The sequence below is a fragment of the Triticum aestivum genome, chromosome 3A (assembly GCF_018294505.1).
Source record: "Triticum aestivum cultivar Chinese Spring chromosome 3A, IWGSC CS RefSeq v2.1, whole genome shotgun sequence".
NCBI lineage: Eukaryota > Viridiplantae > Streptophyta > Magnoliopsida > Poales > Poaceae > Triticum > Triticum aestivum.
In genome coordinates this window covers 572,193,720-572,208,558 of record NC_057800.1, presented here as the reverse complement: position 1 = coordinate 572,208,558, position 14,839 = coordinate 572,193,720, and positions in this window count along the sequence as shown.

Here is a 14,839-nt window from a genome sequence, read left to right as displayed (position 1 = left end):
TGTCACTCTTGCCCTCCAATACATAGTCCTATCAACATACATTTAACCCTATGGTGTGATCCACGTGCGCGCTCATATGACGGGCACCAAAGGACAACAACATAACCACAAACAATTTAAACCAATAGCAATTCACCAATTACCGATAGGACAACGAAAATCTACTCAGACATCATAGGATGGCAACACATCATTGGATAATAATATGAAGCATAAAGCACCATGTTCAAGTAGAGGGTACAACGGGTTGCGGGAGAGTGGACCGCTGTAGATAGATGGGGGAAGGTGATGGAGATGTTGGTGAAGATGACAGAGGTGTTGGTGTAGATCGCCGTCACACGATGATGGCCCCAGCGGCGTTTCGGCGCCACTGGGAGAGAGGGGGGAGAGCCCCCTTCTTCTTCTTCCTTGACCTCCTCCCTAGATGGGAGAAGGGTTTCCCCTCTGGTACATGGGCTCCATGGCATGGGAGGGGCGAGATCCCCTCCGAGATTGGATCTGTCTCTCTGTCTCTCTCTATTTCTGCGCTCTGGGATTCTGCCCTTTCACCGTTTCTTATATATCCGGAGATCCATAACTCCGATTGGATTGAAACCTTCGCCCAGATTCTGCCCTTTCACCGTTTCTTAAATTCCCGGAGATCCATAACTCCGATTGGGATGAATTTTGGACACGATTTTTATCCGGATATTAGCTTTATTGCGGCGAAAGAAGGGCACCAACTGCCTTACGGGGTGGCCACGAGGGTCAGGGGCGCGCCCCCTGCCTCGTGGGCCCCTCGAGCATCGTCTCGCGCTGATTTCACTTTCCAAAATTCACATATATTCCAAAAAAAATCTCCGTCAGTTTTTATCCCGTTTGGACTCCGTTTGATATGGATTTTCTGCGAAACAAAATACATGCAACAAATAGGAACTGGCACTGGGCACTGGATCAATATGTTAGTCCCAAAAATAGTATAAAAGTTGCCAAAATTATATAAAAGTTGTAGAATATTGACATGGAACAATAAAAAATTATAGATACGACGGAGACGTATCAGCATCCCCAAGCTTAATTCCTGCTCGTCCTCGAGTAGGTAAATGATAAAAAAGATAATTTTTGATGTGGAATGCTACCTAGCATAATCTTGATCATGTAATCTAATCATGGCATGAATATTAAGACACGAGTGATTCAAAGCAATAGTTTATCATTTGACATTAAGACAATAATACTTCAAGAAAAATAAAGCAATCATGTCTTTTCAAAATAACATGGCCAAAGAAGTTATCCCTACAAAATCATATGGTATGGCTATGCTCCATCTTCACCACACAAAATATTAAAATCATGCACAACCCCGATGACAAGCCAAGCAGTTGTTTCATACTTTTGACATTCTCAAACCTTTTCAACTTTCTTGCCATGCAACGGATGCACTAAGAGCTATAACTGTATGAAAGGTCAAACTCAAACTAAGTGGGTGTGCATCCAACTTGCTTTCTCATGAAGACCTAGGGCATTTGAGGAAGCCCATCGTTGGAATATACAAGCCAAGTTCTATAAAGAAAATTCCCACTAGTATATGGAAGTGATAACTCAAGAGACTCTCTATATGAAGAACATGGTGCTACTCTGAAGCACAAGTGTGGTAAAAAGATAGTAACATTGCCCCCCTTTTTATTTTTTTATTTTTTTGTCGGGCTTCTTTGGCCCCCTTTTTTATTTAGGCTTCTCTGGCCTCTATTTTTTTTTCTTTTTTTTCATGGGGCAATGCTCTAATAATGATGATCATCACACTTTTATTTACTTACAACTCAATATTACAACTCGATACTAGAACAAAATATGACTCTGTATGAATGCCTCCGGTGGTGTACCGGGATGTGCAATGATCTAGCGTAGCAATGACATCAAAAAAGGGACAAGCCATGAAAACATCATGCTAGCTATCTTACGATCATGCAAAGCAATATAACAATGAATTCTCAAGCCATGTATATGAAGATGATGGAAGTTGCATGGCAATATATCTCGGAATGGCTATGGAAATGCCATAATAGGTAGGTATGGTGGTTGTTTTGAGGAAGATATAAGGAGGCTTATGTGTGATAGAGCGTATCATATCACGGGGTTTGGATGCACCGGCGAAGTTTGCACCGGCTCTTAAGGTGAGAAAGGGCAATGCACGGTACCGAAGAGGCTAGCAATGATGGAAGGGTGAGAGTGCGTATAATCCATGGACTCAACATTAGTCATGAAGAACTCACATACTTATTGCAAAAATCTATTAGTCATTGAAACAAAGTACTACGCGCATGCTCCTAGGGGATAGATTGGTAGGAAAAGACCATCGCTCGTCCCCGACCGCCACTCATAAGGAAGACAATCAATAAATACCTCATGCTCCGACTTCATCGCATAACGGTTCATCATACGTGCATGATACGGGAATCACAAACTTCAACACAAGTATTTCTACAATCCACAACTACCCACTAGCATGACTCTAATATCACCATCTTTATATCGCAAAACTATTGCAAGGAATCAAATATACCATATTCAGTGATCTACAAGTTTTATGTAGGATTTTATGACTAATCATGTGAATGACCAGTTCCTGTCATCTCTCCAAATAGATATGAGTGAAGCAAGAGAGTTTAATTCTTTCTACAAAAGATATTCCCACGCTCTAACAAATATAAGTGAAGCAAAAGAGCATTCTACAAATGGCGGTTTTCTATGTGTAGGGAAACAGGCAATCCAAACTTCAAATGATATAAGTGAAGCACATGTAGCATTCTATAAAGCCATACTCAAAAAATATAAGTGAAGTGCAATGAGCATTCTATAAATCAACCAAGGACTATTTCATACCAGCATGGTTCATAAAAGAAAAGTGAAAACTAGATGCAAAAGACGCTTCAAGATTTACGCATATCATGTGACGAATAAAAATATAGCTCCAAGTAAAATTACCGATGATTGTTGGAAGAAAGAGGGGATGCCATCCGGGGCATCCCCAAGCTTGGTTGCTTGGGAGTCCTTGAATATTTCCTTGGGGTGCCTCGGGCATCCCCAAGCTTAGGCTCTTGCCACTCCTTATTCCTTCATCCATCGCGATCTCTCCCAAAACTTGAAAACTTCAACCACACAAAACTTAATAGAAAGTTTGGTAAGATCCGTTAGTATAATAAAGCAAATCACTACTCTAAGTACTGTTGCAAACCAATTCATATTTGTTTTTGCATTGTAGCTACTGTAATATAAATTTTCCATGGCTTAATCCACTGATAGAAATTGATAGTTTCATCAAAACAAGCAACCTATGCATCAAAAACAGAATTTGTCTTAAACAGGACATTCTGTAGTAATCTGAACATTCACCATACTTCTGGTACTCCAAAAATTCTGACAAAATTAGGAAAAATAAAAAATTTGTATAGAAAGACAGTGCAAAATGTTTCAGAACCGTTTGATGTTGCAGTAAAAAATGTAAAATCACGCACTACAGCCAAAGTTTCTGTCCTGCACTGCACAAACCAACAAGCAATGTAAACATCCTAAAGGCAAATCTTGGCACATTATTTTTATAATATAATGGAATTGTACAAGGTGTCGTGGAATTGACACGGTAGATGTCCTAGAGCAAGGACTTAGTCGTAGGGCCATCGCGCTAGGAAGCTTGAAGGGGTTAATCGGGACAAAGGACACGAGAGAGTTTTATACTAGTTCGGCCCCTTACGATGAAGGTAAAAACCTACGTCTAGTTGGGATTGGTATTGCTGAGATTTCGACTTCCAAGAGGCTCAACTCGCCGGCTTGGTTATCAACTTGGTTGTTTCTTGCCCTAAGCCGCCACCGGGTCGTCCCCTTATATACACGGGTTGACGCCAGGTGGCCTACAGAGTCCCGGCCGGCTCATAATCGTGTCCGGCTCGGTGACTTCTTTACATGTCTTTCTTTACAAGTCTTTCCTTACATACGGCGGTTTACAATATCGGGCCTTAAGCCGGCCTCCAGGCCTTGGGCCTTCTATAAGGTTTAATAAACTATCAACTTGGATGTTTACTGAGCTTCTTGCGTAACCCGCCATTGAAGCTGACCCGACCCCTCCTGGGTGGGTCTCAACTTATAGTAATATCCCCAACATTAGGCCCCAGGTTGACTTTGAACTTTGTTCTTTGTCAATCTTCAATACTTAGTCAGAATCCATCCTCTGTCTGAAAACTTCTGTAACCCGCCGTGACGTCATCTTTTGAAAACACAAAAAACCTTCATGACATCATCTTACAATGGATCTTTCATTTTTTTAATGCCTTCTGAGAATCGAGGCGTCTGTTCAGTTGGATAATTATTATTGGGTCTTCTTGATTTTCGCGCCCGCCTGTTCGCATCTGCCCTTATAAATAGGCACGCGGCCGGTCCTTCCCATTCTCCTTTCTTCCTTATATTCTTCCTCTCGCAACCTCCGTCGCTGCTCAAGCTCCGCCGCCGCCGCAACTCTCATCGTCGTCGTCAAGCTCGGCCGCTGCATTATCCTGAGTCCGGCCAGAGAACGCGGCGACTCTTCGCGGCAAGCCTGCATCTTGTAAGTTTTCTTCTCTCACACACCTAGGTCTGTTCTAGGTTTGCAAGTTCTTCAATGTTCTTCACTTGTTCGCCATGGATCATCTTGTACATCTTCTCTGCAACTTCTTTTGATCCAAAGAAGAGATATAACTCATGCGGTAGTTGTTTGGCATTCATTTTTGATATCAGTAGATCCCTTTTGTCTGTATAGATGCTTCTTTACAGTCGACAAACTCATCTATACTAGGTTTTTATGTCTAGAATATTTTCCTTTTTGAAACAGCCTTTTGATCCAGAATGATAATGATAGCTTGGTGAAACTTGTTTATGTCAACACTTAGCTGAATCTGATCAAGAGAAGAAACCTGTAGTCATGGCGGCTTACCATTCCGGCTTTCTTTTCCTTATATGTCATTAGCCCTTAGTTAAGCCGCCGTTACTTGTTTCACAATTTCAACCTTTAACTGTTAATTGATCCGGCACTTTATTTTTCCTTTTCTAGTTCGTTGTTCATCACGCCATCAAAGACACCAACCATCTGCAATTGGGTTCCCTCAACCATCACTGAGGAGCGTTTGAAAGAGTTCTTCCTCGTTGGGTTTCTGCCCTCAAAGAATGTCATGTCTTATCGTGCTCCTGACCCGGAGGAAGAACATCCCAATCCAAAAGACGGAGAAGTGATTATCTTCACTGACCACATGAACCGTGGCTTTTCACCGCCCGGTTCAAAATTCTTCAGAGAGGTCCTTCATTTTTTCAAACTCCATCCTCAGGACCTTGGACCCAATTCTATTTCCAACATTTGTAACTTCCAAGTGCTCTGTGAAGCATATCTTCAGCAAGAGCCCACCGTAGAGCTGTTTAGAGAGTACTTTTATCTGAATCGCCAGAATGAATGCACCAATGGTTCTAGCTTAGAACTTGGAGGCATCTCGATTTAGCGCCGTCAAGGTGCTGTTTTCCCTCTCATCGGCTTACCGAGCCACCCAAAGGACTGGAACCAAACTTGGTTTTATTGTCAGGATACTTCTCCAGCAAATGAGAAGCCTCTGCCGGGTTACCGCCCTAGTCGTCTTGACTCCAAGTTCACCCTTCCGGATAAGCTTACTGTCGCTGAACGTAGGAAGCTTCTTCCCTCCATTAGAAGAATCAACGGCTTGTTGGGTAATGGTTTAACCGGAGTAGATCTGACCCGTTGCTGGATCTCATGGCGGGTTATTCCATCAAGTCGTCGATCTCAACTGATGTATGAATATGACGGAAGCCCGGATAACCCTCTTCGTCACAGCCCAGTTGAACTCACCGAAGAAGACATTGTTTCGATGTCAACCCTTTTGGGAAATGGGAAGTACGAAGATTGCAGTATTGTTGGGTTGAGTCCCTTCTGCAAGATTAATCCGGCGCCAGAAGTAAGTACATTCTGATCTCTTTTTTCTTCGTGTTTTGCCCAGCTATTAGTACTTAATACTGATCTTTCTTCTTGTCTTTATAGGCCAATTCTGACTTCTGGAAAGTGAAATATGACCACGAAGCTGCCAAGAAGGCGAAAGCCGCCGCTATGAACACCAAGAAGATGACCCAGAAATCAAAGAAGAAGAAGAAAACTACTGCTGAGGATTTAATGAAGCTTGATGACTCGTCTGACTCGGTGGTAGCCCTTGATTCCTTTGGTCAACTTTTTAACAATCTTATTGATACTGATCCTTACCAGGATGACATTGGGGCTAGTCAAGCCGGGGAAGCAGAGGTAACTATCATTTCCTCTGACTCAGAGCCCTTACCAAGACACAAAGTTCAAGAGTGATCCGTAAAGTAAGGTTTTCTAACCCCTTAGCTCACTTCGATGCCAACTTTCATTTGAAAAAGCAGCAGCATGAAAGCCGTCGTGAAGTTGAGATTGAAGATGAGCCGACTGTCGTCCCTGAACAGACCCCTCGGAAACGTCCGAATGAGGTTTACTTATTACTGTCCTTACCTTTGTTTTAATGAATCCTGCTCCTTGTATTTCCTTTAACTCCTTTCATTTACCTTATCAGGAGGTGTCTCGTTCCTCGGGCAGCTCATCACAAACACAATTTCCGGCTTTCAAGACAGCTCCTGGGTAATTAAAAATCCTTTTTTCTTCCGAGTTTGATCAATTGTTATCTTAATGCTGACTATCCTGCAATATTTTTCTTTAGCGGTCAAGCTAAGTCAAAGAAAGCGAAGGCAACAAAACCAGTGCAAGACCCGCTAGTACAGGCATCTGAGCCGGCTAGGCCACCTTCCCCATTAACTGTCGCCCCAGAAGACCCGCCTATTGTTCATGAAGCAAATCCTCCAGAGCCATCCCTTGTCAAGAACACTATTAACCCTTCCGCAGCTAGTCCATCAAGCTCAACCGGCCCACCGTCTCCCGTGTTCAAGATGTTCAAATTACTGGGAGCCGCTATGTTGAGCTAGGGAACCCGACGGTACTAGCACGGTGCATAGCTAAGCAAGAAGCTTTGGAGAGGAGAAAGGTTCGTCTTGATGTTGCCAACTATGACCGTCTTAATGCCAGTGATATTTTATCCGGCTATCTCAGTCATGTACACTCCAGTCGTGATTCTGAGATTGAGATGGTCAAGCAGCTTCAATTGAAGTATGAGGTATGTAGTTTCCGGTTTACCAATATTCCTTCAGCCCCCAAGTCTGTAGATTATGAGAGAAACAGAATAACCTGTAGACTTAAAATATAGACCGATACCTTTACTTCTGAATCTTTGCCTGATATTGGTAGAACAAGACTTCACCCATAGTCCCCAAGGACCGGTTTATTTAATCATTAATGAATCGGTACTTCAGAATTGAACACTATCTGTAAAATACTTAACATTCTGGTTTATCTTTGATAACCTTGCTGAACTGCATACATTAGCCCCCAAGTGCCAAGTGCCGTTACTTTGTAAAGGACTTGGGACTTCTAATATGCTGGTAGAGTTACAAAAATTTTGATTTGGCATACATTATCCCCCAAGTGCCAAGTGTTTTATTCGTAAAGCACTTGGGACTTTGAATTTTGAATATGTATACTAGAATTTAACACCAAATCTTGACTTATCTGAATGTTTCACAGAATGCATTATCTGAACTGAACTCCCAATTGACTGACGCAAAGACCCAGCTAGCAAGCCAGGAGTCAAAAATTAAATCTTCCACCTCCAAGTTGCAAATGAGCCTTTATGAGACGGAGACTTTGAAGACCAGCTTTGCTGCCAAGGAGAAAACTTGGGAGAATGAGAAAACACTCCTGACCCGCCGAGCCGAGACAGCTGAAATAGCTCTGAAAGAAATTTCAACAGAGCTGAACAATTTGAAGGGCCGGGTATCTCAGATGGTTGCCGCGATTTTTGGTAATCCGTCTGAATTGATCTTGAATATAAATTTTGTCAAACCGGAATATGATCCGCCAACTGACTCTGTTAAATATATACAGGTCCGCGAAGCAAAAACCTGAGCCAAGACTCATTGATTAAACTGAAGGCAGTATACACCTTGGTTCAACAATTGTACATTGGTACACAACGGGCTCTGGCCGCTATCTCTCCGGTAAATCAAGGATCCAACCGGCTCAGCGATGTCTTGAAGAAGCTATCCATCCTTCCTGCTAGATTCCAAGAGGTAAAACGCTCCTGTGCACGAGCCGGTGCACTGACTGCCCTAAGCCGCTCCAAAGCTTGGGTGCCAGACCTAGACCCGACGGACGTTACAAGGGGCTATCCTACCGTGAAGGAGGACGGGTCTCCTTTTGATCAAGATGACTTTATAGCCTGCGTCCGTGAAGTCCGGCCTTAGGCGACTAGCCTTGGAGATGATACCAACATGGAAAAATACCAGCCGGGTTTCGATAGTGCAAATAAGAAGATGGCCACTCCTTCATACAAAGATGCTGATCTGATCCCACCTGTGAGAGAAGATACCTTTGCCCCGGAAATTGACCCGGTCGGCCTGATTGACGACGAAGCTGAATTTGTCGCCATGAATGGCTTTGATTGGTCCAAATCCAACTTCCAGCAGACTCAAGATGGTGAACCGGTGAGGGAAGGATAATGATCATCTTCATGGGCTTATAAAGCCGTGTAATAGCTTAACTGTTTAAAACACCGTGTTTTTGCTTATGCCATCATGCAAAAAAACACTTCTATGTGAATCTGTGCTTCCGGATGCCAATGTTTAATGCTGTCTTAAGCATCGTTTAATGCTTGTCTCTGCAATGTTTAAACTCTGTTCCTGTGAACACAAGGAAAAACCTGGCAAGGCGGTTTAAAACCAACTGGGTTTAAACACCCAATTTACAGCCCATATCTCCACCTCAAAAACAGAGACAAATATAAATAAAGGATAATGTTTTAATACTAACTCTTAAGTTAACGCAGTCGGTAAGCGCGTATAAGTAAGAATCATACCTTGTCCTTGTTGATTCTTAGATCGCCGGTTCAAATAACCCGGGTGATGAATTTGATAATTCAATATGTATAAAAGTTAATACTCCTTGAATATTCAATAATCATCATATCTCAGTAGCTCATACCTTCGGATCCTTAGACCACCGGCTTGGATAACCCGGGCGGCTGTGTTGTCCAATAATTGAGCCGGCGAAAAAACCAGGCCATCTCATTTGTAATATTGAAACAACAAAAACTAAAAGGCAAGCAACAGATAACAAACATAATTTTAACTCTATATTTAAAAGATTGGGGGTTTCTGATTCGAATACGATCAGTAAACCGGACCAAAGGGGTTAAGCTAAGGTTCGAATACGACCATATAGCCCCCAGTGGCTTTGGCGTTGCGCCGATCAAGAGGGTACCGACAGCTATGTTCTCTTTGGTTCGAATACGACCTATGTTTGAACAGGAAGCCCCCAAATGACCTTGAGAGGTTTTTAACGACCCTGATTCGAATACGATCCAAGTCGGCTCAAAAGGGGTTAAGCTATGATTCGGATACGATCAAGAAGCCCCCAAGTGAGTTTGGCCTTGAGCCGATCAAGAGGGTTACGACAACTATGTTCTCTTTGGTTCGAATACGACCTATGTTTGAACAGGAAGCCCCCAAGTGACCATGAGATTTACAGCTAGATTCGAATACGATCATAAGCCGGACTAGAAAAGGTTAAACTTGATTCAAATATGATCAGCTCCTTAATAGTCATTTGTGAAAAAATAATAAAGATGCATAATCTTTGAAAAGAAAAGAGACCGATGGTCTTACTTTATTGCTTATCATCGTATATACAATGTGAACGTATGTACATGATGAGAGCCGGTGGCTCAGGTATAGTACGGCCGAAGTTGAGCAATGTTCCACGGCCGGCGGGTCTCCTCTTCCGACTTACGTGAGTCTGCATGCTCTCGAACGTCAATGAGGTAGTAAGACCCGTTGTTTAAATTTTTACTGACCACAAAGGGTCCTTCCCAAGGTGGGGATAACTTGTGTGCATCTGAAAGATCTTGGATGAGCCGGAGCACCAAGTCGCCTTCCTGAAAAGTCCTGGTCTTAACCCGGCGGCTGTGATAACGACGCAGGTCCTGTTGATAGATTGCTGACCGTGCTGCTGCTAAGTCTCTTTCTTCATCCAACAAGTCAAGCGCATCCTGTCTGGCTTTTTCATTGTTAGCTTCAACATAAGCCGCCACACGGGGCGAGTCATGACGGATGTCACTGGGCAATACTGCTTCTGCCCCATAAACCATGAAGAAGGGTGTGTAACCCGTAGACCTGTTGGGTGTAGTATTGATGCTCCATAACACTGAAGGCAACTCCTCTACCCAACAACCCGGCGTTCGCTGTAAAGGAACCATAAGCCGGGGTTTTAGCCCTTTCAGAATTTCCTGATTGGCTCTCTCAGCTTGACCATTGGATTGAGGATGAGCTACAGAAGAAACATCAAGCCGGATGTGCTCTCGCTGACAAAACTCTTCCATAGCCCCTTGGGATAGATTAGTGCCATTGTCCGTGATAATACTGTGTGGAAAACCGAAACGGAAGATTATTTTCTTCATGAACTGAACCGCCGTGGCTGCATCACACTTACTCACAGGCTCCGCCTCAACCCATTTAGTGAACTTATCAACAGCCACCAGGAGATGTGTCTTCTTGTCCTTAGACCTTTTGAAAGGTCCCACCATGTCAAGCCCCCAGACTGCAAACGGCCAAGTGATTGGAATCATCCGGAGCTCTTGAGCCGGCACATGCGCTCGTCGTGCAAATTTCTGACATCCATCACATCTACTGACCAGATCTTCTGCATCAGCGTGAGCCGTCAACCAGTAAAAACCGTGACGAAATGCCTTGGCCACTAAAGATTTTGACCCGGCGTGATGACCACAATCGCCTTCATGGATCTCACGAAGGATTTCTTGACCTTCTTCGGGGGAAACACACCGTTGAAACGCTCCGGAAACACTGCGATGAAATAACTCTCCATCCGAAATCGTCATGGACTTAGACCGCCGGGTTATTTGTCGAGCCAGGGTCTCATCTGCTGGCAATTCTCCCCGGGTCATGTAAGCCAAGAACGACACCGTCCAATCTGGGATGACATGAAGAGCCGCCACCAACCGCGCCTCCGGGTCAGGAACAGCTAAATCTTCTTCTGTGGGCAACTTGACAGAGGGGTTATGCAAAACATCTAAAAAGGTGTTGGGTGGTACCGGCTTACGTTGAGACCCCAGCCGGCTCAAAGCATCAGCTGCTTCGTTCTTTCGACGGTCAATGTGTTCCACCTGATAACCTTTAAAATATCCTGCAACAGCATCGACCTCTCGGCGATAAGCCGCCATGAGAGGGTCTTTGGAATCCCACTTGCCAGACACCTGCTGAGCCACTAGATCTGAATCACCAAGACATCTGACCCGGCTCAAGCTCATCTCCTTTGCCACTCGAAGACCATGGAGCAATGCTTCATACTCTGCTGCGTTGTTAGTGCACGGAAACATCAATCGTAACACATAACAAAATTTATCACCTCGTGGGGAAGTTAATACAACTCCAGCCCCCGAGCCCTCCAATTGCCTGGACCCATCAAAATGAATAGTCCAATATGTGTTGTCCGGCTTTTCTTCTGGCATCTGCATCTCTGTCCAGTCATTGATGAAGTCAACCAGAGCTTGAGACTTAATCGCAGTGCGTGGAACATACTTCAGCCCATGAGACCCAAGCTCAATTGCCCACTTGGCAACTCGCCCTGTAGCTTCTCTGTTTTGAATAATGTCTCCCAAAGGAGCAGAGCTAACCACAGTGATTGGATGTCCCTGAAAGTAATGCTTAAGCTTCCGGCTCGCCATGAACACCCCATAAACAAGCTTCTGCCAATGTGGATATCGTTGCTTAGACTCAATTAGCACTTCACTGACATAATAAACCGGCCGCTGAACCGGATGCTCTTTGCCAGCCTCCTTGCGCTCTACCACCATAGCCACACTAACAGCCCGTGAGTTGGCAGCTACGTATAACAATAGCGGCTCTTTCTCAATTGGAGCAGCTAGGACCGGCGGCTCAGCCAGTTGTGCCTTCAGATCCTCAAAAGCGGCGTTCGCAGCATCGCTCCAAACAAACACATCTATTTTCTTCATCAACTGATACAGAGGCATAGCCTTTTCCCCTAACCGGCTTATGAATCGGCTCAAAGCAGCCACACGACCCGCCAGTCGTTGAACATCATTGACGCAGGTTGGTTTGGCCAGGGATGTAATTGCCTTGATCTTCTCCGGATTAGCTTCAATACCTCGGTTAGACACCAGAAAACCCAAAAGCTTGCCGCCTGGCACTCCAAAAACACACTTGGCCGGGTTAAGCATCATCTTGTAAACCCGAAGATTATCAAAAGTCTCTTTCAAGTCTGTGACCAAGGTTTCCTCTTCCCTGGACTTCACTACTATATCATCCACATAGGCATGAACATTGCGCCCAATTTGATCATGAAGACAATTCTGCACACACCGTTGGTAAGTCGCATGGGTACTCTTGAGCCCAAAAGGCATAGACACATAGCAGAAAGCTCCAAAAGGAGTTATAAACGCTGTCTCCTCTTGATCCTTGACTGCCATCTTAATCTGATGATACCCGGAGTAAGCATCTAAGAAACTCAACCGTGCGCAACCCGCCGTAGCATCAATGATCTGATCAATACGGGGAAGATCAAAAGGATCAGCCGGACATGCCTTGTTTAAATCTGTGTAATCCACACACATACGCCAGGTGCCATTCTTTTTTAGCATGAGCAACGGGTTAGCTAACCATTCTGGGTGAAAGACCTCCACAATAAACCCGGCCGCCAGGAGCCATGCCACCTCCTCTCCAATGGCCTTGCGCCTTTCTTCATTGAATCGCCGAAGAAACTGTCTGACAGGTTTGAACTTTGGATCGATATTAAGAGTGTGCTTAACGGTTTCCCTCGGGACACCCGGCATGTCTGAAGGTTTCCATGCAAAGATGTCCCGGTTCTCACGGATGAACTCGATGAGCGCGCTTTCCTATTTCGGATCCAAGTTTGCGCTGATGATGAACTGTTGGGATGAATCGCCAGGCACAAAGTCAACCATCTTAGTGTCATCAGCCGATTTGAACTTTAACTCCGGCTCATGCTCTGTTGTTGGTTTCTTTAATGATGTCATGTCCGCCGGGTCAACATGATCCTTGTAGAATTTCAACTCCTCTGTTGCACAAACAGATTCAGCATAGGCAGCATCCCCCTCTTCACATTCCAAGGCGATCTTCCGGCTCCCATGGACTGTAATGGTGCCCTTGTGACCCGGCATCTTGAGCTGCAAATACACGTAACACGGCCGAGCCATGAACTTGGCATAAGCCGGCCGCCCAAACAGAGCATGATATGGGCTTTTGATCTTAACCACTTCAAAGGTTAATTTTTCTGCCCTGGAGTCATACTCATCCCCAAAGGCTACCTCCAGCTCGATCTTACCAACTGGGTATGCCGACTTACCGGGTACTACACCATGAAAAACAGTGTTGGATTGTTTAAGATTTTTATCCGTCAATCCCATCCGGCGGAACGTCTCATAGTAAAGGATGTTGATGCTGCTGCCTCCATCCATGAGTACCTTAGTAAACTTGTACCCACCAACCTGAGGTGCCACCACCAAAGCCAAGTGACCCGGATTATCAACCCGGGGCGGGTGATCCTCTCTGCTCCACACAATAGGCTGCTCCGACCAACATAGATAACGTGGAATTGCCGGTTCAACGACATTGATGGCCTTCTTGTGGAGTTTCTGGTCTCTCTTACATAAACTGGTAGTAAAGACATGATACTGTCCGCTACTCAACTGCTTCGGGTTGCTCTGATAGCCGGATTGTTGCTGCTGTTGATTCCCTTGGCTGTGTTGCTGATTATATCCTCCCTGGTGACCAGGATGACCCTGACCATGAAAACCTCCTCCGCTTGAACCGGCGCCCGGGCCCTGAAAGCCGCCTCCACCTGAGCCGCCACCCGGGCCGTGACCCCCATCAAATGCGTTTGAATTTTTAAACGCCTTCATGATCGTGCAATCCTTCCACAAGTGGGTGGCTGGCTTCTCCCGGGTGTCGTGTCTTGGACAAGGTTCATTCAACAACTGCTCAAGAGTGGGGCCTGACCCGCCCGATCGAGGGGGTTGTCTGCCCTTGCGCCGCTGATTACCACCCTGCGCATTAGTATTAGCAACAAACTCATCAGCTTTACGCTTATTACCTCCTTGATTTGCCGGGTTATGCTGGTGACCCTTGCCATTGCCGTTCTTCTTTCCCTTCGTTGCTTTTTCTTCATCAGATGCCGGGTCTTTGGTGGTATCAGAATCGGCATACTTGACAAGAGCCGCCATCAACGTTCCCATGTCATTACAGTCACGTTTAAGCCGCCCCAACTTCTGTTTCAGAGGTTCAAAACGGCAATTTTTCTCCAACATCAAAACTGCTGAGCCGGCATCCATCTTATCAGATGAATGTATTATCTCCTTGACCCGGCGCACCCAATGGGTTGTAGATTCTCCATCCTCTTGCTTGCAATTGGTCAGATCCACAATCGACATTGGCTGCTTACACGTGTCTTTAAAGTTCTGGATGAACCGTGCCTTCAACTCTGCCCATGAGCCGATGGAATTGGGTGGTAATCCTTTCAACCAGGTCCGAGCCATTCCATCCAACATCATGGTAAAATATTTGGCCATTGCAGCATCACTAACCTCCAACAGCTCCATAGCCATCTCATAGCTCTCAATCCAAGCCCCCGGCTGTAAGTCAGCCGTGTAGTTAGGCACCT